At 43.1% G+C, this 25,512-nt stretch overlaps 1 pseudogene; it reads right to left on the reverse strand.

Annotated features, from left to right (window-relative positions):
* Positions 1 to 24,306: 24,306 nt before the first annotated feature.
* On the reverse strand, positions 24,307 to 24,877 carry LOC144766987 (large ribosomal subunit protein eL32-like; annotated as a pseudogene).
* Between the last annotated feature and the right edge of the window lie 635 nt (positions 24,878 to 25,512).

The following is a 25,512-nucleotide window of genomic DNA, read 5'->3' on the forward strand; positions in this document are numbered from 1 at the left end:
GAGAGAATTACGCCATGAGCACGAGGATGGAAGCACTTCCCAGCCCAGATTAGAGGGGGAAAATTGCATGGTAAATGATTTACAAGAAAGGGTCTAAGGTATAATGCCACACTTATTTGTATTATGGGAATTTTGTTAGAGATGGTGCGCTGATCAAAGGAAACAAGACCCTTTTAGTTACCTATGATGTAGAAAAAGCTTTCCACAACAGACATTTACATTGATAATTTGATCCACACTCATCAAGGACAAGAAATCAATTCCCCAAAATGAAATAGTTCATACAGTTCTGTTACATCCTAGCAAGGAATTCCAGAAGACTTGGATAGTTTACAGATGATAATTTTATTCTTCTTAGATGGTTAGATAGGTTTTCCAGTATATATGTAATCAAAGCCCCACCAGGAGCATCTTCACTTACACTGGCTGAACAGCAGAGGCAGAGAAACAGGGAAGATGTAAGGTAAAAACCTTAGATATAACAAGTTCTTTATTCTTTAAATCTTTCTTTTCTTTTCTTCAAAGTAGCCAGTAGCCAACGCGATTTGTCCTATTGAGGGACTTCTTCAGGGCTCATCAGTTATCCGTTTAATCATATAAGTGTTTCTTCCTCTCAAATTCAGAAGATCATATAATATTTCTTCTGTGTCCCTACGGTATTGACTCCCATAGATAAAGGAGCACTTTTCTTTTTTTTTTCTTACCACTATAAAGTTCCATTGATACAATAGCAGCTGCAGGCGCTTTGCATCCTTGTTTGGAGACTTTAATCAGGGGAATATTGCAAGGTAAGAATCCTTGAGCAGTGTGCGGTCAATGTAGACCCATGACTTAGGAACCATGACCTCAGTAAGACGATCCTCTCTATACGTCTAGCACCATCAAAAGTGGTGCTAGACGTATAGAGAGTTTGGCACGTTGCAAGTTAAATTTCTGGCTCTGCTCTTGTCCGATGCGGCCAGGCGAACTAAAATAGAGTGGAGCCCGGCCTTCCAGGTACTGCTGTCCTCCTTCACTCTTCTCTACTAAAGCAGCTACTAAATGAAGGTCAACTGAACCCATACAATCTAACAAGCACTGCAAAGCAAGTAGATCAAGCTTTAAATACGGGTGGGCAGTGGAATTACACAGAGTTTTTATTTAACTCTGTGGAGTACAACTCTGACAGCTCCACTCACCCCTGCTTCTAATAATAAAAAACTACTGTGTAAAAGCCCCAGCAAATTCATTAGTTATTCGTAAATGACCTAAGTATAACTTACACCACTGTGATTTTCTGCATATTACATCACATATTACATCACTCATGACTTCTGAAATCTATGGCAGGATCCCTAACCTATCAAAACAAGTGGTCGATTGTACACCTTGTTTAAACTTGTAATCAGCAGTTTTGAAAAATGCTCAATGGCAGAATTTCGGCATGCAGGCTTTATTCTTGCTCTGCCCCAGTAGAACGTACATAAAATGCATAATTAACCAGTGCACATTAATGCTCCCGATTCAAGCTGCATTGCCATATAGGCATAAGCCAACAAAATTGAACAGGGAATCCAATATGCATCCAAGTAACTTAAAGTAATCTATTTTATTCCAAAATACTTTAAAGTTCACACAGAGGCAGTGTGATTCCAAACTTTCAATGCTGAAGAAGAGCCCTTCCAGGCTTTTCTCTGCAACACGTTAGAATTCACATTACATCCTGAATTTCGGGCAACAAGCCCTTTGTCAGGGGTAGTTGTAGTATAAAAGAGGCCCATTACATCCATGAATAATGTAATAAACATGAACATAAACATAAATACATCAATAAACCATACACAATATGCAACCCATAAAGTAATTACATCAAAACCATCACCGAATCATACTACAACCTGCTGCACCACAAAAACCATGCTCACTTTAAACCAGCATTTCTATTTGCAGACAATAGAAAAATGTTTGATGCTAGATACATCTGTCTAACTATGATGTGCACAAATCAATTGTGACAAACAAAATAAAAACGGAACAATGAACTCACAGTGTAACAGATGGGTAGTCTAAATTTTCAATTTCTCAGCTCCATAGCCATCAGCGTGACCGCTGTATCTAACATCCATGCAGCCAACAAAACTGTGCACGGAAAGAGCGAGTCAGTGATAAAGCCGTTAAATATCTCTAGCCTAGCTCTCATACATTTCTTTTTAATTTTTTTTGTAGGGATTAGTCACTGAGGGGCATATTACCAAGCAATAGCGATAATTATCGCTATTGCTTGTTTAGAGACAAAAATTTACCGCTGAGCTGCGGCGATTTTTATCGCAGATAAACCTTGGTATTACCAAGGTTTATCGCAAATGCGATAAAAAACGGCCGCAATGCATGAATATCGCTGAAAAGTCCGCGATATTCATGCATTACCGAGCTAATGCTCTTAGCCATGTTATCCACCTTCCATTGGATAACATGGCTAAGAACTGCTCAGGGCAGGTGTTAGCTTTTGGAGATATTCGCGCTTAGCGCGAATATCTCCAAAAGTTGGTAATAGGAGATAGCGATGTTAGCGACTGTTTCCAGTCGCTGACATCTTGGCACACCCACTTTGCATGTCATTAGTGATAAATATCACTGACATGCAAAGTGGGGCCCAAGATGGTCACTATCTCCTACTACCTATCGCTAACTGGTGTTAGCGACAGCTAGGTAATAGGGAGATAATTTTATCTCCGCTTTCTTGGCTTTTAAAGCCAAAAAAGCGGAGATAAACCCCCTTGATAATATGCCCCTGAGTCCGAAAATGGCTTGCGCCACATCTTTGTTGATGTGGTGGCAGCTATCAAATCTTATCGCCATGGTATGAAATATACAAAGTTTTTGAACATTAATTTTTACAGCAACTACTGAACGTAATTACACCAACTCACAAAAAGTATGCTTTTAAACCAAGATCTAAATTTCTGGCAGAATTGGTGCAATTCATTTCAGTAGGTTTTTTGTTATCACTGGCTCCCACTGTCCCAGAGAATTAAGTTTAAAACCTTGTACCTTTGTTGCCGCATACTTCACAAGCAAGGCCCTAGTTACCTTCATTTGATGATACAAGCTTACATCTCAGGTTGTGATCTGAACTCATCTGAGTCTAAGCTTGCTAGAATTCACAAGATAATGAAAGCCAGACTGGGAGCTCATGCTTTCTCCTTCCTGGCTGCGAAAAAGTGGAACTCTCTTCCTTATGCTCTGAGATCATCTCCTTCAGAGAAAGAGTTCAGAAGCAAACTGAAGACATGGCTATTCTGCAACCCGCTCTAACCCCATCAGGCCGCTCGATTCCTGTGTTTCCCTTCCTCTGGATCTAGGTCTTAGCGTGGGGACACACAGTTGTGGTGTAACCGGGCGCTCTACAATCCCATTATTATTATTATTATGACATCACTGATAATATCACTGGAAGATTTGCAATTAAACTATTGAAGAGAAAATGATGCATGGTGGGAGTGCCACTGGTTAGTTATAGTTAGGTCAGCTGTGATCCAGCGGGTTGCCTGCAACAGGTACTCTAATACCATATACTCACCTGGGCCCATAAACATATATACACCCTACCTGGTAATAAACCGCTGGGGTCAATAGTTTGTACCTCTTTAATCATTCATGATTAGTCACTTCTTATTCTTAACTAATCTTTCACTGATCAAAAAGTTCTTTCCTCCGGTCAATTGACCAAATTAGTTGAGCTAGTTGATGGTATAATGAAATAAATATAATCTACTTACATTTGATAAAATAACTACAGACTCTTGAAATATTTTGAATCATTATCTAAATTAATTTCATGTGAACCACTTACAAAGTAAAGTACAGCCACCGTCACTCATAGGAAGGAAGATTCAATTAATCCATCAGTCAAACAAATATATATATTTCTCTGCAATGACGTTGCTCAGATAAGAGAGGATAGAGAGAAAAGCACATCTGCACCAACACGAAAATATAGTTACCAAGAATGGTGTGAAAACCAGCCCCCTGGCCAGGGAGCTGGAAAGGTTCCCCAATTAGATCATCGTATGCCTTAATACTATTTTGATACAGTTTAGCTGTGACTTTTTGATAACAGTTCGTATTCAATTGTTGTAATGCCTCATTACAGTATGTTTCCCTTGTTTGCAATAACAAATTCCCCCCCTTGTCCGAAGGTTTTATGACAATTGATGGATCCTGCACAAGGTCCTCTAATGCCTGTTTTTCCACATTTGACAGATTGTTTGCACATGCTTTGTGTTTTGTCTTGACTCTGAATTTTAGGAGGTCATTGGTCATAGCTTCCGAGAATACATCAATGGCATCCCATGGCATTTGAGGATTAAACAAGAACTTAGGTTTGAATGGGCTTTCCTCACGATCTTGTTCAATGCCCGCGTTGACTGGTCTTTTCAGCATGTCACTGTTAGGTTGCTGCGTGTTATCAATCCCTAACCTTAAATTCTCGAGGAGCTCTATCGTTGGCAAGTCCTTTCCTATTAGTGCGTCAGTTGCAGTCAACTTCGAAGTTGTTCCCTTATGTTCTTTCAGATTTGATCTAATTTTAAAATATTTGTGGAGTTTTAATTTCAGCACGAAACTGAATAGATCTGACCGTGCTTGCGTGTACTCTAACTGGTTGCTGGGACAAAATGTAAGTTCTAAAGTGAGTACTTTTAATTCCGTATCTGTAAGAGTTCTATCCGTGAGGTTGACCACTGTAAGGTTCGACGCTTCTACTGCCTTTTTGTATTCCTCTTGCGATTCACCCAGCCGGGTGCCTTGCCTCTTCCCCTTCCTGCCACCACCGGCTCTACAGGTTTTCCTGTGCCTCCTTCTGGGGGTTTGTTCTTTCCCCCCCTTAACCACGATTGGCGGATGATTTTGAATTTGTCGTGAAAAGGAGTAGGAGCATTCCTCCCTTCACCTGATGTGCCTGGTATCTCATCGCTCGACTCATTTTCAGTTACATCTGACTCAGATGTTTCCACTCTTTGAGTACCCTGTTTAGGTTGCTGGCTCAGTTCTTTTCTCGGTGCATCAAACTTTCGGGCAAAGGTAAGCACCCTTCCCTGCAGGTAATCATTTTCATCCCGTGTAAATTTCTCCTGTTTGCGAAATTTGATCTTTTGCTCATACTTGAGTAATCTTGCCTTCATTTGACCCATCAATTTCTCCATTTGTTTTTTATCTACATCTTCCTTTGATAATTCACCTTCCAATTCTTTAATTTCTAGGAGGGCTTTGTCCCAGTCACTCCAGGCATACTTAACAAGTATGCCGAGTGTTCCGTGGCAATATTGCACCGTGTGCTCAGCCCAATCCGTAAGTAATTGTGGGTCAGGGTTCTCATAAGAGGGCACAGTGTACACTCGTAGTCCCCTTGGAACATGTTGTTCATCAAAGTAACTTTGCAAACTCGTGGCCTCCCACTATTTGCGCGTTTCTCGTTCATGCAAACTCTCTAATTTGGACATATTTTCACTCAGTCTGTTTCTTGGTTGCCTCTGATCCCCGGCATCTGTTTGGACTTGCCTAGCATCCTGACATCTAAACATATCTTTGGCCACCTCACGACGCTCTTGGTCACAAAACATGGCTTGTGCCGTGAATGCTGTGTTTGCTGTGAGTTAGTCACTATTTCTTTATGTCTCTTTGATGTGCTATTCGCCCCCTTGCCGCTTATATTGCAAAGTTCATATGTAACAAACACACCGTTAGGTGAAACTCACCAATGGCGGCGTTTTGGAACCTCCGTGCGTGTCCTCCGAGGCACTCGGCGTCCCTCCTCCTCCTACCGGCAGAGCGTTTCCAAATTCCCCAGCAGCGTAATCACAGAGAAGTGTGGCTCACTGGTTAGAGGAGGCAGACCTGGAAGCAGAGGTCAGCTCGGGACCAGGGTTCAATTCCCAGCTCGGCGGGGTCTTGAATCCTAAAATGTCCATGGACTCGACAATTCTCGCTCCGGTGCCTACTCGATTCACGGGTTCACACTCTGCAACTCTGGGCAATAGCTTGCTTAATCTCCACAACGGCCCCTCGCGGCGGGATGCCTGGCTTTCACCTTGTGGATAGCCTGCTGGGGTTATCTCACAGGGGAATACCAGGACGGGTTCCCTAAGCAAGCGCTTAGAAACCGCTCGGTGATTTGCGCTATATAAATTCCTGTACATTTACATTTACATGTACATTTACATCTACAGATGCAGCAGTGCCTTCGAGAAAAGCCAGCTCCAAGTTCCCACAATGAAAAGAACGAGGGCACTCCTAGGCGGGTGCGGATTAGCGGTTGCGGGCTCCGCTCCAAATATAGCGCTCCACTCCTTCAATGTATTAAAATACTCAAAAGAAGATGCCGCACTCCCTGGGGGAGTTCAACACATTTATTGACGTGACTTCACAGCAACAGACGCGTTTCGGCGAGAGTGCCTTTGTCAATGTTACTGGCACACACGAAATGCCATGTTTTTCACCACACTCATGACAGTGGACATAAGGAAACGACTAATGTTCACTTTCTAATGTGAGCGCCATTTTGTAATGGATAAATATCACATGTATATATCAACATAAAAACTTTATAGCACAACATTTCATTATCCAACATGTTCTTGATTGAGTGGAATAATGTACCAACGAAATGTGTAGTCATTACATTGATATTCATTATAGACAAAAACCTCCAAAGGAAGCATATGTTTAGTTCTATAAAGGTTCCAGGTAACTGTGAGAGCTGTAATCTTTGTTTTTTCATTGAATATATACATAACAAAGGCCGCCTCGGCTGAAATGCATTGTTTTTTCACTATTAAATCACTTGTAACGGAATTGGTGTGCCGCTTCATTTCTTCTGGTTTGGAATATTTGGATTCTGCCAGGTCCCTCCAGAATGCACCAGGAGGCTGCGTTGCAGAGAGGTGTTCAGAGGCCACGCCCTTTTTTCAACACTCTGAAGCTCAGCTCCGTGCCGCTTACTAGAGGTACCTGGTGGGCTATTTGGCCCCCAGGGACCCTCAGTATTGACAAGGAATTAATTCCCCAACTTAAACCGCGCCAAAGGGCGTGTTTGTACACATGTGAACTTAGGCCTAGCCCCCTCCCTTCACCACTGTGCAAAAGCGTCCGTGGCGCGTTTTAAGTTGGGAAATTAAGTCCATTTGAATCCTGGGGGTCTCTGGGGTTCAACTAGCCCACCAGGTACCTCCAGTAAGTGCCACAAGGCTGCGTTGCAGAGAGGTGTAACAAGGGGTGTGCCTGGAGCACCTCTCTGCAACACAGCCCTGTGGCGCTTACTGGAGGTCCCTGGTGAGCTGGTTGACCCCCAGGGACCCCTAGTATTGAAGGGTAATTAATTCCCCAATTTAAAACGCGCCACAGGGCGCATTTGCAGAGTGTGTTTCTGAGGGGGCGGGGCCTGGGGACAATTGCGTATTTAAAAAAAAAAACATTTTTGAAAGGGGGGGCTGTGTGGCCCCCTTCCTTTTACTTTTTTGGGGCCCTGGGGACCCCACCCCCCCCAGGGCCTGACCCCCAAATATACATCTTTTCAACTTTTTTACGGGAAGGGGGCTGCGTGGCCCCCCTCCCGTGGCCAATTTCGGGCCCCGGGGACCCCATCCCCCGGGGCATGGCAAATATTTTTTTTATGGAGGCGGGCCGCTTGGCCCCCCCTCCGGGGCCACTGGTAGCCCCAGGGACCCCATCCTCAGGGGCTGGCCCTTACCGTTGGGGACCGTGGGGGGGTCACCAATCCCCCCACGGTCCCGCCGGCTCCCCGCCTCCTGCGGGAGCCAGCATTGCTTTTCCATATGGGGAGCAGCTAATATGCTGCTCCCCATATAGAAAAGCAATCTGCTTTGCTTCATTGAAGTGAGAGCAGGTTTTCCTGCTCTCGCTTCAAAGAAGCAAAGCAGTTTGCAATGGCAGGGTGGGAGCTGCGAGGCTCCCGCCCAGCCATTGCAAACAGCAGTGTCCCGGGGGTGGGCACCCTGGGACACTACAGGAGCCGGCCCTGGCCTGTACAAGGCTCCAGGAGGGGGGCCATGCGGCCCCCCTCCCACATTTGTAAGAAGCCCCAGGGGGTGGCAGTCCCCGGGGCTGGGGGGGGCTTCAGAGCCCCCCACACCTAATTTGAATTAGCCCTGGGGGGTGGCAGCCCCCGGGGCTAGGGGGCCTGGGAGCCCCCCACCCAATTTTACTAAACCCCGGGGGTGGCAGGCCCCGGGGCTGGGGGGCCTGAGAGCCCCCCACCCATTTGAAACAAGCTCCAGGGGGTGGCGGTCCCCAGGGCTGCGGGGGCCCCATGAGCCCCCCGCATATATTAAATTAGAGCCCCGGGGGTGGCGGGCCCCGGGGCTGGGGGGTCTCAGAGCCCCCCTCAGTTAATGCTTTTAAGCCCCGGGGTGGCGGTCCCCGGAGTTGGGGGGCCTGAGAGCTCCCCACCCATTTGAAACAAGCCCAGGGGGTGGTGGTCTTTGGGGCTGTGGTGGCCCCGTGAGCCCCCCACATATATTAAGTAAGAGCCCCGGGGGTGGCAGTCCCCAGGGCAGTGTGGGGGGATTGGGACCACCCCACTCTAGTTTTTTCATAATATCCCCGGGATTTGCCCCCCCCCCCCCCGGGGCAAATTACCATATTTACTGCGGGAGACCGCTTTTTTTTTTTATATCGCTAGGATGCGTGGATCCTATGCGCATCCCGCAATTTAAAAAAATACATTTTGGGCCCTGGGGGTCCTTGTGGGACCCCCTGAGCAGGCCTAGGGGGTCAGGGTGTATCTACCCTGCCTGTATGTTGTGGAAATACTATGGATAATAGGTCCTAACTATAACTACCTACTGGCTACTATTTATTTATTCATTTATTTATTTATTTATTTATTTATGTATTTATAGATATATCAAGAATCTCCCTTCCGACAGCACCAAGGGAGATCTGACACCACAGGAGCATGCTGTACAAAATACTTGTTTCTGAATTCACCAATTCATAGATATTTTGCATAATTATTGTCGACTTAATTTCGGTAATGGTCTTCTACTAGACCATAGAGTCAGGGCGGCTAGGCAGTCTTATAATATGCATGTAGATTGATTAAACACAGAAAGTAGCCAGGCTTGACTGCCTGCCTCAACTTAACCACTCCAGCTGTTTTCCTTTACGTGGGCAGTGGTTTTCACCCCCTTTTGCCTTTAAGATAACTGTCATGGACAGCAAAGAAAGGGTGTCATATTTGGAAACATATTAATAATAAAGGCTATGTTTAATTATTGGAACTATGTCCTTTCCAACAAAATACTTGCCCATTCCATTGCACAAATTAGTGTGTCTAAGTGCAGGTGTCCAGCATTTCCAATTTATGACTATCGCAAAGTAAAATGTTACTCATAAGTCGTCTTTGTAAGTCTTCCCTATATATCAGTTTGAACGACCATGGTGACTCCGTAAGTCAGACAATTCAGTAATGAAATATCATGGATATTATGGTGCGCAACATTTGATACCGACTAAATGTGTTTGTCAAATAAATAATTTGTAAAGTGCAAAAAACTTCATCCTAATACTTGGTATGCATTGGAAAGGTTTTTTTTTTCCATTAAGAATTCAATCTCATTAATGTGGGTAGGATGGTACAGAATTTCACAGATTAAAAATGCTTGTCGAGAGTTCATCAATTCACCCCTGATTGTAATTTTCAATAACCTTGGTGTCTCGTTATGATGGACAATCAAGTGATGAAATTATGTCACCATTATACTTTACAACACACTTCAGCTGCTCATGTAATTGCCCACCAAATCAATGCGAAGTACATGATCTAAAAATATAGGAGTGCAGGTGTAAAAAAAGGTAAGGTACATGACGAGAATTTCATCAAAGTCTTGGTATAAGTGACTCAATGAATTCCTCTTATATTGTTCGCATGTGTTGTTCATTATCGTTTTTGAAGTTTCCGTCAATTTTATTATAAACAACTCAATCACGATAAATCGCCCATTTTTCCTTATATTAGTCTTTTCCATTCAAATGCATTCCTCATCAGAACATTTTCAGTTCTAGTCTATGTCATTCATATGCGACTCTATCAAGATACCTTTAATCAAACTTGTCTGTGTTTGTAATAAGTGTACATGCAGTTCTTCGTCCAAATGATGGCTTCATTGTGCCCCTGTTCTCATTTGTAGAATTGATTTGGATTCCTCTCTCCTTACGATTAATCCCTCCAGGTTCCTTTCAAACCAGTTGCACTCCAATATTTCAACTCAGATATATTACCTTATGAATGTCCCAAAAGCCTTTGGGAATGGGGTAGCTTGGATGAAGACAATCACTCATTCATAGTCCTATAATGGTAAGCAGTGAAGAGTAAAATTTTGACAGTTCACAAGGAGTATCTAAAACATCAGATTTAACCTTTGCACCTTGCTACTAAATATCCGAATCTGAGTTTATTACTATACTTGTTCCACATAATATTTTTTCGACCATGCTTAGTTTCACTGACGTACTGTTTAAAATATATAAAATATATATACCTTTTTTTGATTTCGTATGAAAGACGAGAACGTTTGTCCTGTCACTCTCTGCATGGGTTTCTGCCTCTAAGATGCTGGGGCTTATTTGCAAGCCCCTTGCGCTGTCAGTGCATCACTTTTCATATGGGAAAAAGTGACATACAGGCGGCACAAGGGGCTTGTACATAAACCCCGGAGTCTTTTTGTCGGTGTCTCTCTTTCACCGTCCATCTCTCCCTCGTTCTCCCTCCCTCACCATCTCTTTCTCTTCTAGGGTCTTTAGCACTCATTCATCCTCCTCTCTCTATGTTGATGTCTTCATAGAGCATTAATGTTCAAAAAATCTAATCTGCTTTTATGTGGAATGAAATAATGAGGTGAACGAGAGAGTTCTATTATGCACTGCACCACTCTTTAAACTTCAAAAACTACACGATCAATGGACCTGAGATGAGACTAGCTTATTAAGCTGCTTTCTTTTATCCATTTATTGATCCAGATTGGTGTCAGGCATTGAAGCCGGTTCGAGAACAAAGGTCTATTAAGAGCGGCAAGATTCATTGAATGGCCCTAAAATAATCTACTGCACGGGGACATTTGGCAAGCCTGTTAGACACTGTACATTTTCTATAAATCACTGACAGGAAACTGACAACTGAAAGGGAGTGAAGAAGAGATTATGAGGAATGGAAGAAATATGGAATCAATGATAATGCTAGCCAGCTGGGGTTTAAGAAAATCTCCTATGACAGAGGAGGATTTAGAAAACAATGATAAAAAAGAGGCAAGAGAGTGTTGTGACTATAGATGAGACTGAAGAAAAGGAAAACTAGATGGCTCATAATAAAAGGTGGGAATTGAAGCAGGATTGCGTGTGGAGAGTCAAGTGTGGCTTTAACTGGTCTTTACTTAGAACTTCAAAGTGGGAAGGGAAGGACACTCAGGGGCACATCTACAAGGAGTTAACGTCATCAGAATGTCACTGTTTGCAGCATTCTGGTGGCGTTAAGTCCTTTGCCCTATTTACAAGGCCACTTTAAGCCACTTAACGTGGCTTAACGCGGCCTTGTAAATAATGCCCCTATTCACATAGCTTGAAAGAGACAGGCAATGCGTATTGCAGTGGGCGTTCGGTCTCAACACCCATTGCTTTTTGAATTTGCCCCATATTTTTAAGGTCTGGGGCTGCACCAAAAATAAGAGAGGCAATACAAGGAGAAATGTTATCAGGGCGTTTCTTGTACATATGCCCTTCAGTGTGCAAAAGCTTGAGATCACATGCAACGCCCCCATGTTTTCTGTCAGTGCATGTGCCTTGTCCCCTGTGGTTTGTGCTGCATGTGCAACCGGGCTGTCACTGTACCTGCTGGGCGCACAATACCCATTGGGCTAAAAGGGTGCCAGCCCCTCCCTCGCGTCGCATCATGTCACGTCGTGTGCTGTAGCCTGGTCTGCAGCTTCGTGGGTGCTTGTCCTTGGGAAAGCCTGGGCAGGACACTGCTTGGGAAGCCGGCATCGGATTTTTTTTTTTTTTAAGAAACACAAGTTTAGCTTTTCCTCCTGCTGGAAAGTGCATTCGAAGGAGGGGTGGAGGTCACCGGTATTTCCTGAAATGCTAAATCACGGACCCCCCTTGTGAGGGCTTTTACTTTGCATTGCCATGTGCTTTAGCATTTCTCATTGAGACAATGATTGCCAAATAACAATGTGATGACGGCATTTGCATTGTAAGGTGTCTTCCCTGTTTCCAACCTGATTGTTAACCTCAGTCCCTCCAAGCAAAGAAGGTTCAAATGACAAATTATATTGTATGCAGGGTTACTGGGAATATGTGATTGTGCTGCTGCAGCTTTTTTAGCATAACCAGAGTTTTACCGCATCTCCCACATAATCCATTGTCTGCTTCAAAATCTGCATTTTTTAACAAACTTTTCATTCTAGCTCAAGGGGTTCAAAAGTTCTTAAATACGCCCCACGCCTGTTACTGGGCAGTGGAAGATCCTTTGCTAAGCTTGATTGGTCACCTATGTGTTGCTTATTGCTAAATTGGGGTGCTATACAGGTACCAATGAGGTGAAATTAATACCCAGACAGTGTTATTAAGTGTAAAAATGACAAAATAAGGGTGTCACAAAATGTGCAACATTACACCGCAATATTTGCCTTGTCTTCTGCATAATTTACTTAAACCTGCTGCATAATTTGGCCCTCCCTGTTGCATAATTCCAGTGTCCCTGATTATATGTAATTGATTATATATACTGCTCAATACCCTTGATAAGAGGTAGCAAGTGCTATATGCATGCAAAAAAAGGGGAGCATGTTTTTTCTTTTGTTTTAAACGTATTGCAGTGTATCAATTGCCATCAGGTAGTCCATATTTCTTTACCAAGAGCATCTTGAATTCTGGGGCACTTGTGTTTTTTGCTTCTCAAAATTCCAAGTACTGGCTAAAAAGTACAAAGTACAAAGTGAAATTGGGACATATGGAAATGGCCACAGTTACTATGTTTCTGTGGTTGATGGTAGGTGGCACCACACCAGCACTTCTTAGTGAGGTCAGGGTCTTTTAAAAGACGGTCATGTGGGCAGTTTCTGAGTATAATGCTCCTGGCTGCATGTTCTTTCCCAGTGGGAAACATCCTTTACATCGCAGTGATTACACTGCGATGCATTTACAACGCTGCCATTACAACACAAGCATTACGTTGACTTGCACTGGAGGGCGCTATAACCTAAGGAACAGTAAGATTTACTATTTCAACACATTCCCTACTGTACGTAGACTGGTGTTGGAATACTAAATCTTACTACTCCTAAGTCCAGCGCCCTCCAGTACAAGTCGTTGTAACAACTTGCGTTGTAAAAACTGCGATGTTACATACTGCAATCATTTTGATCGCGTTGTAACATCACATATTCTTCCCAGAAGGAAGGACGCCCATGGCCCAAGCGTTGATGATGCCTGTGAGCCTGTATGGCAGTATTGCAGTCAGGGTGACTAACCATATAAACTTTTGTGTCTGAAATGAAATTCTCAAAAGTATTGCTACCCACCAGACTGGCCTTCAACACCATCCCCAAGACAACGTGATTTGGTACTCCCAGTGTTCCACTATGACCCCATTCTTAGTCCTCACCAAGGTGAACTCAGCCCCTCCCTCATACCAGTGGAGCCCCCTTTGTTCAACCAGTAAGTTAAACCCTAAACCATTCCAGAGGAATCCACAATTGTATACCCTGGCACCCTTTGGAAGATGGACCTGGGTAACCTGGCCATATCTTGGTCCCTGGTGCAAGACTAACTCCTAAACCACCCCTGGGCATTGCTAAAGAAGCACCTATTGGTAGTCAACATATAGTTACAGTGGAGCCAAAACTGCAGCCATCTACAGACTGATATATCACAACTCCTCTATGGGGTATTAATTAGAGCCAAATCAGGAATTTACCTGACCTTATAGGGGGTCTCATTTTCACAGTCTTTGTTGCCCGCTCTATGGTTCCTGCTGAATGTTTGAAATTTCAAACACAATGGCAAGAACTGCCATTAGGCACCACCTCCTTCCTCCCACTGCCCCTTTTTAAATGTCGGTGGCTCCAACAGGAAGCCCCCTCTGTTCATATTAGTTCTTTGTCTTTTGCTTTTCTGCTCAAGTCCACTTTTTCCTTCCCATGGACTGCAGGGCTTTTTGACTTCTACCACATCATCCACAAGCAGTCACCTAGGATTCAGCACTGTTCATACTTGCATACTACTTTTGTCCCTGTAGTCACACTCTCCATAAACCACTTCCTTTTTCCCAGCTCTCAGGAAGCCAAAACTGAAGTTGGTTGCAGTTCTTGAGATGTGTTGGAATACCTAGCAGACATAAGCGAGTTCCTACTAAGATAAAATTAGTTTCTGCACATGCAGAGACAGTAGAACTCTGACATAAACAGACCCCGTCCTTTTGAAGAGCGGAGCTCATTCACAGGTAGAGCTGACCATTTCTTCATAGTTTTATATAGCACATACTCAACCTGAAGGTAATGGAACACTTTACAGGAGCACCAGTGACATTACACAAGGTCAGATGAATTTTTTCGGTATTGGCAGTTTAAGAGGTTTGCCCAGAACCAGGGTATGTTGAGCCGACACCAGAACTCGAGCCTGGTTCCTCCATTCCAAAGTCGGCAGCTCTGTCCGTAATACTAGCAGTTGAGTCACTACATGCATGTTGCTAAATCCCTGCACAGATGCAGCTGATTTTATGTACAGATAGAGCTGGACTCCTCGGTAGTGTTGCGCTCTAGTTCTCTAGGGGTGCGCGTGACGCAGCACCCCCTGAACTGGAGCGCGAACGTTGTGCGCATGCGCGAACGGCGGTTCGCGCGTCAGAGCGGTTCGGAGCGCGAACACAGTAAGACGCCCGGCGCTCTTCCTGAGCTTTGATATATTACCTACTGGGGGTCGCCAGTAGGTATATATAGTTAGGATTTTTTCTCTATGGGATTTTAGAAAATTCTATGTCTAATAACTTTGGCGTTTGTGGACGGAATTGGCTGAAATTTTCAGGAAAATGGCACATTTTGTTTCTGAGCAGCCCTTAAAAATTTGGGGGGGGTTCGTCAAGGGGGGGGCGAGAAAAAAGGGGGGTCCCAAAACGTGTTTTTAACATTGAGTTTTCCATAGGGCGGTTGGCCTCACTTTTAGCCCGAACGGCTGAATGGATTTGCACGAAACTTGGCAAAATTGTAGGGACTGGTAGCCCGATGTGCCTTTTGTAGGTCTCAATATATGTGCTACAGTGGATTTTGAGAAATTACCGTTTAAAAAAAGATATATATCTGTAACAGTGGACCGGGCAGCGCTCCAGGACGCGTACTTTTCGCGCAACGGAGCTTTGTGAAGCGAAGCTGATTGGTTCTCCGGCGTCTGTCAACATTCCAAACAGTCCGTAGCGGCCGCCATCTTGTCTCTCGGTAGGATCGAGAGACAAGAGGAGGCCAAAGCGAAGGGGCAAATGACCATAAGGGGGCATAGTAGATCCTCGCTGACCCCCTAGGTTTGATGTGGAGGTTTTAAAAGGGCCCCGCGGGGCAAAAAAAATAATAATAATAATAATCGAACGGCTGAATGGATTTGCACGAAACTTGGCAAAATATTAGGGACTGGTAGCCCGATGTGCCTTTGCTAGGTCTCAATATATGTGCTCCAGTGGATTTTGAGAAATTAACGTTCAAAAAAAGATATATATCTGTAACAGCGCTCCGCTTCGCGTAACGGAGGTTTGCGAAGCTGATTGGTCATTCTGTCACTGGGCTATAGTTGGGCTACATCTGGCTGATATTTGGGCTACATTTGTTTTTTTGTGTGTCTGGCGGCCATCTTTGGGCTACATTGGGCTACATTGGGCTTCATTGGGCTACATTGGGCTACATTTGGGCTCCAACATATATATAGGCCAATGTAGCCCAATATATATTTTTCAAAGTTAATTTTCGTAAAAACCACTGGAGCATATATCTTGAGACATAGCAAAGGCACATCGGGCTACCAGTCCCTACAATTTTGCCAAGTTTCGTGGAAATCCATTCAGCCGTTCGAGCTAAAAGTGAGTCCAACCGCCCTATGGAAATGAAGGAAATGAATGGGTAATTTGTAATTAGCAAATAGCTAATCGCAAACTAGGAATGGTAAAGAATCGCTATTTATTCCTTAAAGTTCGCTATTTAGGAAATGCAAAAAACTTTGATGATACATATGGCGGTTCATCTCTAACAAGATAAGAAGCATAGGGATACATTTATGATGACTGGCGCATCACCAGGGATGTGTTAGTCATTCTGTGCCGCTGTTCCGTCACCTATGGTGTGCTGCATTTACAATGCGGCGCATCATGGGGCAAAAACAGCACAGATGCGTGATGTATCTGTGCCGTAAAGGTGGCGCATTGCTGGAGTTGTATCGCAAGTGTGATGAAGCTCCAGCAAGGGTCGGGGGTGCCCCTGTCGCAGGGTTTCTGTTCTCACACAGAACTGTGGACAGAGGATTGGAACCTCGGCGAATTAGGGTGTCCCAAAACTCACGTTAGTAATCAAAAACTCCTTAGCAAGCTAGGTACAGTGTCACATTGGATATAACAAACTCTCAATGTTTAGACAATCCAGAATATGAACTTATAGTACCTCAGGATACGTGGAACTCATGAACAGTCGGTCGTTATATATTTCTTAGAAACCAGAACATGGAGTTAAGAAAAACACATGTGTATTTGAAATGTTTATTTACTAATGCCGTCTTCTCAGGCGTAGTATCTTAGATAATACAAGTACACATATTATCAGTAGCAAAATTACCAGCATAGTTACTAGTACATAAAAAGCGAATGGTGATAGTATGTTAACATGCTGTAAATGAATAAGAGTTAGCAACACTTATAAGCAGCCGCGGGCCGTGGAGGGAGTTACGGTGAGGCAGGGAGGCGGGGAGGGGGAGAAGCAGGGTGGAGAATACAAGTACACATATTATCAGTAGCAAAATTACCAGCATAGTTACTAGTACATAAAAAGCGAATGGTGACAGTATGTTAACATGCTGTAAATGAATAAGAGTTAGCAACACTTATAAGCAGCCGCGGGCCGTGGAGGGAGTTACGGTGGGGCAGGGAGGCGGGGAGGGGGAGGGGCAGGGTAGAGAGGGCTCCACCCTGCTTCTCCCCCTCCCCGCCTCCCTGCCTCACCGTAACTCCCTCCATGGCCCGCGGCTGCTTATATCTCACCCTCCCTAATACACATATTATATTATTTGCTAAGAAGGTCTCTTTGTGTTGGTTTAGGGCGTGCCCATACTTTAGTGTCTTAGATTTGAAGGAATCACATCAGCATACACCAGCTCTCTCTTCATGTGAACCGCATCAACTGTTGTGTATGTGTGTTCGGCAAAGCAATATAAAACCCGCCTCATGTCCAGAATTGGCAGAAGTTGCACTTATGTTATGAGTATGAAGTCGTGGAGATCAGACCTCATAATAATTCTGTATCGTGTTGTTCTTGAAACTTTAGCACTCGCTGTACAGATATAGTTTAACAAGCAAAGCAGATAGTAGAGCAATAACATATTATTCTCATGTAAACCACGATGAACTACTAGGTGGAAAGCTAAAGCAACAACTAAGTGTCGTGTGCAGAAGTTGCAAAAAAGGAAAAATGGCGTTTAAACCGGTAATGAGCCCATGCTAACTTAACACGGTGTAAAGATATCCAGGACCTAGATGACACCTCCCCATGATCCGGAAACGAACTGAATAAGATAATAGAAGTGCCATCTCATGAGAGCAGATTGCAAGTTTATATGTGGACGGTCCGCAAGGTAAAGCATTAAACACTAGGAAAATTTAATGCTAAAGAAAAATAAAACAGCCAAGTACTTTATCGAGTCTTAAGCCAATAGGCAAGGTAAATAATAAAAACTTGACAAATAAGTCAATGAATTGTCAATGAAATGCTAGTACTCAGCATATCAAACATGAAAATGGTCTATGACATAACTGTGTATGCAAAATAAGCTGCAACAGCCTCCAATAGGAAGTCACCGTCTTCATCCGAAAACAGTTCAGTCATCCAATTTAAAAGCGGAAAAGAACATACGTGCTCTCCCAGCACCGGATCCTCTATCACCATCAGAGGACAGCTCGGTGGGTTTTCAAGAAAGCTCTGTTCCAAGAAAGACTGTGCTGCCGCCAATAAATTCCAGGGACCAATTAGTCCATGCATCAATGCCACAGCCATAATCCTTTCGCCAGGACAAACCAACTCGTGAGTAATGATAGGAGTCATCAGCTGATTAAAGTCGACGTCAGGAGAAACCGGTCCGCAGAGACACAAATCAATGGCCCAATCGAAATCACAGGTCAGGCAGTGAAATACAGGCTGGACACAGGTGAAGTAGGAGAATCGAAAAGATAATCCATATGCCGTGCTTAATATCGCCAACGGCATTGTGCCATAATATTCTAGCATGCGATTGCGGAACAGTGTCAGCAGCTGCAGGGTGGGAGGTTGCATAGGAGGGACATCCATATTTAAAAATGTAAAAAAGCACAAGAGCGTCCGCTGGTAATGCAAGTAAAAATGCCAATCCACGAAGCAGAGTGGAGAAAATAGAATGAAAGAAAGCAGGGATGACTCCAAAGATTTTCTCAAATGAAGTCACGAGACCACTGGTAACAACTTTAAAAAAGTGCGCCAGGGCCTTTGTGGAGGATGCGTTAAAGATAGTCCGAACCATCTTGCTGAAATTGAAAGGCAAATCTGAATTGAAAAGGGTCTGCACCTCTGTACGGGTGTTCGCTATGTGAAGCACGAAAGTTTCACGGGCCGAACTCAAGGCCACCTCTCTCTGAGACAAAAGAGCTCTTATTCTTGCCATGCCGTTGAAATCTCTCCCAAGGTTGGTATTTGTGGCCAGATTGAAAACTCCCTATGTTCATGTGTGGGAGGAAATAGAACATTTCTGCAGCAAATAACCCGTTCACTTACTGTTACGATAAAAGGAATACTTTTAATTAACTCAGAACAATCTTCATTATTGAGCATCAAATAACTACCATTTTCCAACAACTTGAACGTGGGGATGATAGCAGGAACTGGCGTGCCTTGCAACACGCAAGCCATATTTGGTCGGTGTTTGTTGCATGAACCGTGTAACTGTATGTGCCTACACATTAGTGAATGATCTGGCGTCTCAGTGCATTCCTCTCCATTCAGATAAACTTCTTGATCATCTTTGAAACATCTGTATGTGTATGGAAGCGACCAGACCTCATGAAGAAAAGCACTACCTAAAGGTTCATAACGACCTATTGGTATATATTTCATACAATTTGAAAACTTATATAAAGCAAAAGGCAGCGTTATTAAACCGTGGATAAGGCACGTTGCCAAAAAACCCGCAATCCTCTGCTGATGATGTCACTGAGCATGTCATGAATGATGTAATATGTGACATCATCAGCAGTGGATTACGGGTAATAGTATCTCTAGTTTACTCCCCTATAGCTGTCTTTCTTTTAACATAAGTGTCTGTTTCCTTCCCTTATACTTACTGTTTTTGGTTCGCTTCCGGTTCGCGTACCGGCGAGCGAACTGGGAAGCGAACTAAGAGAAATAGAGGTTGGCACAGTTCCAAATATTGTACCAATTTTTTAATAACGGGGAGGTAGTTCTGAAAAGAACTTTTTTTTATTGTTTTTGTTGTTTTATATTTTTTTTATTATTTTTTAGAACATTTTTTTACTTTTTTTGAATTTTTCTGAACAGTTTTATATTTTTTGGGGTTTTTCTTGGAGGGGGCAATGAAAACGATTCATTGTAAAGGGCTCAACAGGAGCAACAAAACAAAAAAAAAGTATTTATTATTTTGGGCGTTTCGTACAAACTTGCATATGATAGTCAATAGCTCTGTTGATCAGAGTGATGCTTCTTTCTCCGTAGCAAATGAATCCATCGCAAAATACGCAGATGTGTTTTACTTCACCAAATCTCATTTGTATATTTGGCACCATCTCCCTGCCCTCTGGTCCCGTTACTTCCGGTACAACAGATCTTCTGGCCATAATAGGGAGATTATCTAGGTCGTTCCGAAACTGTGCAGCACTGTAGTTGTTAGGATGCCACCTAGTCATATGGCGATGCATTGTGTAGTTTCCGAAACTGTATTTTTTCTCGGTTCCTCTGGACAGTCTATCTTGACATATAAGGCAAGTTACGTATCTTGCATTTACTTTTTTCTGACCTTTGGGAATTTTAAAAAATTGCCAAATGAAGTTTTCTTTCCGGTGAGACGTCCTGGGTTCCTCAGGCAAAAACTGCCTCTCTTCCTGCTCTTCCTCGTCTTCCTCTTCTTCCTCTTCTTGCTGAATTATAACTTGAGCAGGTGGTCCACTCTTCCTTGGATGTGGTGGAGGTGGTGGGGAAGCACCAGCTGAAGCTACTAAAGAAGCCATTGCTCAGTGATCACAAAGGGTCTTTCTCTCACAATGATGAAAGTCAGAGTGAGGAAAGAAGGAGGGATTTTCATCATTTGGGAAAAACAAGAGTTCTCAACCAATCAAAAGTGTTCATTTTAGATTATATGACCTAGTCTTACATCATTAGGAAACCAAAAGTGAAATGAACCAATGAAAAGTGTTATTACCAAGTCACATGACTTGCTGTGTTTACGTTAAGCGCTTTGCAGGGCCTCCCGGTTTGCTTCCAGAAACCTGCGCTTTGCGACTCGCTTCGCGTACCAGTTCGCTAACGTAGCACGTCATATGACGTATCACGCGACAACGTGAAACGTCATGCGGACGGGAGGCGTCACGATGTTGTTTTCTAACGCGGCACTTGCGGTAAAGAAACGTTTACCGGCTCGCGGTCTATTTCGCGGCATCAAGGTCAGCTAACGGGAAGCTTCCCGATTCGCGAAGCGGGAACGAAGAAAAAAAAATATTTAAAAAAAAAATTATTCATAAACATATAAAATATATTTTTGGATTTAAAGAAGAATACATTTTACAGCTACAGATATTAGCTGTTAAAAAACCAATGAAATTCACTGAAAAAACCATAGGTTATAGACCATATATAGTTAGGAATTAGCATTTACAAAACCTTGAAAATTCACTGAAAAAACCATAGGTTATAGACCATATATAGTTAGGAATTAGCATTTAGAAAACCTTATTTTACTCACACAAAACCATTGAAATTCCATATATAGTTAGTTGCACTAACTATATATCGCGCACCCGCAATCCACTGCTGATGATGTCACATATTACATCATTCATGACATGGTCAGTGACATCACTGATGACATCACTGATGACATCTCAAATGACATCACTGATGACATCACTGATGACATCTCAAATGACATCACTGATGACATCATGACACACCAATACCAGTTACTACATACGCACTCACTGATTCCTACGTCTACACACACATTCACTCATTCACCCATACAATAACTCATACATACAGTCACTTATTATTACAACACTATCATATGCACTCATACACCTATGCAGACAGTCACACACTGCCACTCATCCATGGAGTTACTCACACACCAAGTCAGTCCTGTAAAGAATCAATCACACTTCCATTTCTTCATCTATACAGTTAAACACAGAACACCATACTTCAGTGACATCACTGATGACATCACTAATGACATCTGAAATGACATCACTGATGACATCTCAAATGACATCACTGATGACATCATGACACACCAATACCAGTTACTACATACGCACTCACTGATTCGTACGTCTACACACACATTCACTCATTCACCCATACAATTACTCATACATACAGTCAGTTATTATTAGAACACTATCATATGCACTCATACACCTAGTCAGTCCTGTGAAGAATCAATCACACTTCGATTTCCTCATCTATAGTTAAACACAGAACACCATACTTTTCACACATATACTAACACATACTTACTCTCTTATACAATCACTGATACAAGTACACATTGATATGCACAGAGTCACACACCTCCCAGCCAGCCACACACACACTCAGTCTTCCATACATCCAGTCATTCTTCAATATGTAAAACGTATTTAAACTTTACAAAAACACACAGACACTAGATGATGTCATCAGTGATGTCATTTGAGATGTCATCAGTGATGTCATCAGTGATGTCACTGACCATGTCATGAATGATGTAATATGTGACATCATCAGCAGTGGATTGCGGGTGCGCGATATATAGTTAGTGCAACTAACTATATATGGAATTTCAATGGTTTTGTGTGAGTAAAATAAGGTTTTCTAAATGCTAATTCCTAACTATATATGGTCTATAACCTATGGTATTTTTCAGTGAATTTTCAAGGTTTTGTAAATGCTAATTCCTAACTATATATGGTCTATAACCTATGGTTTTTTCAGTGAATGTTAATATAAATAAACACCTTCTACCACAGCAACTGCGTAGAGTCATCTTTGGTGTGCAGACCTGGACATTACATCCTCCAGCTATAATGTTGATTTTCTTCGCCAACAGTTTATTCCTTGCACTGAACCAGAATCCCTGAATACATAGAGTTGAGCTCCTACACAAAAAGAGTGTTGCTTCATAAATTGTGTTGGACTAGTTCACAAGCAGAGTTCAGCTTTTTCATTATTCATTGCTGCAATGTAAAAGCTGAACAACTGTAGGTACTGAGATACCAGCCACAAGTTCCTAATCTGAGGGAGCGGATAGTGTTTGACATAGCCTCACTCTGATAGGGAGTCAGGAAGAGAAAGTAGGAGGGAGTATGAGAATGAGAGTGAAGGGACTGAACAATGAAATTATGAAAAAAGAGTGACAGAGAGATGTGATAGAGAACAGTGACACAACAGAGAGGGAACATATAAGAGAATAAGGAGGGACAAAAGAGAGGGGAAAACATGAGAGTAGAATGCGACTGAGATGGAAAGAAGAGACAAAATGTGCGAAGTTCAGGTCTAGTTGCGCCCCTGGTACCTGCCATTGTACTGCACTGGCTGTCACCTGGAGTCATCAAGATGAAGGACGGACTCTCCAAAGCACTATGCTGGTCGTGGTCTCCAAAAACAGGAGTGTTGAGTTAGGTCCTTGGATGTGCTGCGAAGATGTCGGCATTCTTGCCTGAACTGAAAAAGAATGTGCAGCTTTCATACGGCAGTTGTAATCAAAGCATGAGGCACAGTCTGATAGAGCTATCATGCTCTCAAGGAGCCAAGGATATGGTTGTTTTGGACCTCTTTTAAGCACAGCACAGGTAATATCAGCTAATGTATTTATGTGCAGCTTTGTGTAGCGTGTATAAGGCCCGGGGCGGGTGCCAGAGGGCTTGTACAATGGCCATATGAAAGTTACTGCATATAACAAGAAATAGAATTATCGATAGATGCTGGGAAAAACATGACACTTCGAATGAAGGGGTTTTGCATGTCTCTGGGGGATCGAGTTCCATATTCTGGGTGCACTTCCAGAGAAGGACCAGGGTTGGTTCTTTGTTTCATGGACCTGGGAGGTTCTAGAAGTAAGGATTTATCATTGTCAAGAGAGGATGCTTCCATGAAGGGTGAGTTTTTGAGACAGGTATTTCAGGGTGCCACAGTGTGAGCCTCTGTGTCTAATGCAAGCTACCTTAAATATGCATCTAGCCTCAATCATGAGCCAGTTGAGCATGGCTGTCTTTTAGTAGTCTCCAACCCACCATGGGCCACAGTTGTGTCCCCAGGCTTGCCCCTTGAGACCACTAACCGTGCCACTGTGAACTTCTGACCTCAGGGGTGGCAGACAGTGTAAAGAGTGCCCTAATGAGCACTGTTTAGTTTATGACGCTCCCACTCGGACAGTACACTTTCCATGTTATTAAATAAACACATTAAGCAGTGCATCATAAAATTAAACAAATTGAAAATGCACATTTCTTCAAAATGTGTTTCCTTGTTACATTTTCGTGAAAAATAAGCTTTGGAAAGTGAATTGCTCAGACCTTGACAAGCTATTTTTTTTTATTGTTGCAAGAATATGCTGGAAACATAAAAATACAATAAAACTTGACACTTAAACATGGTGCCACGTGCTCACAATAACAATTTTAAATTAAAAAAAGTAAACAATCACACACAATTATGACAGAGCAGCTTACGTTTTCTCAAGCAGCCAAAAGTACTTATCACAGGTATAGAAACCCTTTTAGTTTTAATGCGCATCATTAATTGCAAATACCAGCTGCAAAGTAGGAGCAGGCTACTCATTCTCCATGCTGTGCAGTCTGGCGTTTGGATTTGTGAGTTTGATGGTGAGCTGGGCGGCCCTCTCTACAATGGTCTTGCGGTTTTTGGATGAAACGTTGGGGGTGATCTCAGCACAGAAGGACTTGTTACTCATCATTAGCACCTTCAGCTCCTTCACGTTGTGTACCAGAAACTTTCGGAAGCCTGAGGCTAACAAGTGCTTGGTCCTTTTATCACTACCATAACCAATGGTGGGCATCAGGATCTGGCCCAAAACCTCCTGCACACTCTGTTATCAATACCTTGTGGTTTGCGCCAGTTACGCTTAATCTTGACATAACGATCAGACTGGTGAGGAATGAACTTTTTGGTTCTTTTCTTAACCCCTTCGACGCTCATGACGAGCTGGGCTCGTCATGAGGTAGCCTCCTCGCACGCTCATGACGAGCCCAGCTCGTCATGAATAATGGGTTTTTGAAAATCCCAGCGCAGGAAGGGAAAATGTGCCGCGAGGATGTGGTTAAGAATCTTCGGTTTGACAAGAGGTCTTAGCGCAGCCATGATTGCGGCTCAAAAATGTCCGCCTGCTCCCCAGAGAGGCCAAATGAATGCACATCATTAAAAAACATGGGGGCATATTATCAAGGGGGTTTATCTCCACTTTTTTGGCTTTAAAAGCCAAGAAAGCGGAGATAAAATTATCTCCCTATTACCTAGCTGTCGCTAACACCAGTTAGCGACAGCTAGTAGGAGATAGCGACCATCTTTGCATGTCAGTGATATTTATCACTAATGACATGCAAAGTGGGCGTGCCAAGATGTTAGCGACTGGAAACAGTCACTAACATCGCTATCTCCTATTACCAACTTTTGGAGATATTCGCGCTAAGCACAAATATCTCCAAAAACTAACACCTGCCCTGAGCAGTTCTTAGCCATGTTATCCAATGGGAGGTGGATAACATGGCTAAGAGCATTAGCTCGGTAATGCATGAATATCGCGGACTTTTCAGCGATATTCATGCATTGCGGCCGTTTTTTATCGCATTTGCGATAAACCTTGATAATAGCAAGGTTTATCTGCGATAATTTCTGACGATGCTTAGCGTTAAAAAATTTGTTGCTAAGCATCGCTAGCGATAAATATCGCTTAACATTGGTAATATGCCCCTAGATTCTTATAGGTGCAAATAGTACAATTGGCTCTGAAGTGATGTAA

The sequence above is a fragment of the Lissotriton helveticus genome, chromosome 7, assembly GCF_964261635.1.
Source record: "Lissotriton helveticus chromosome 7, aLisHel1.1, whole genome shotgun sequence".
In the NCBI taxonomy this organism is placed as follows: Eukaryota; Metazoa; Chordata; class Amphibia; order Caudata; family Salamandridae; genus Lissotriton; species Lissotriton helveticus.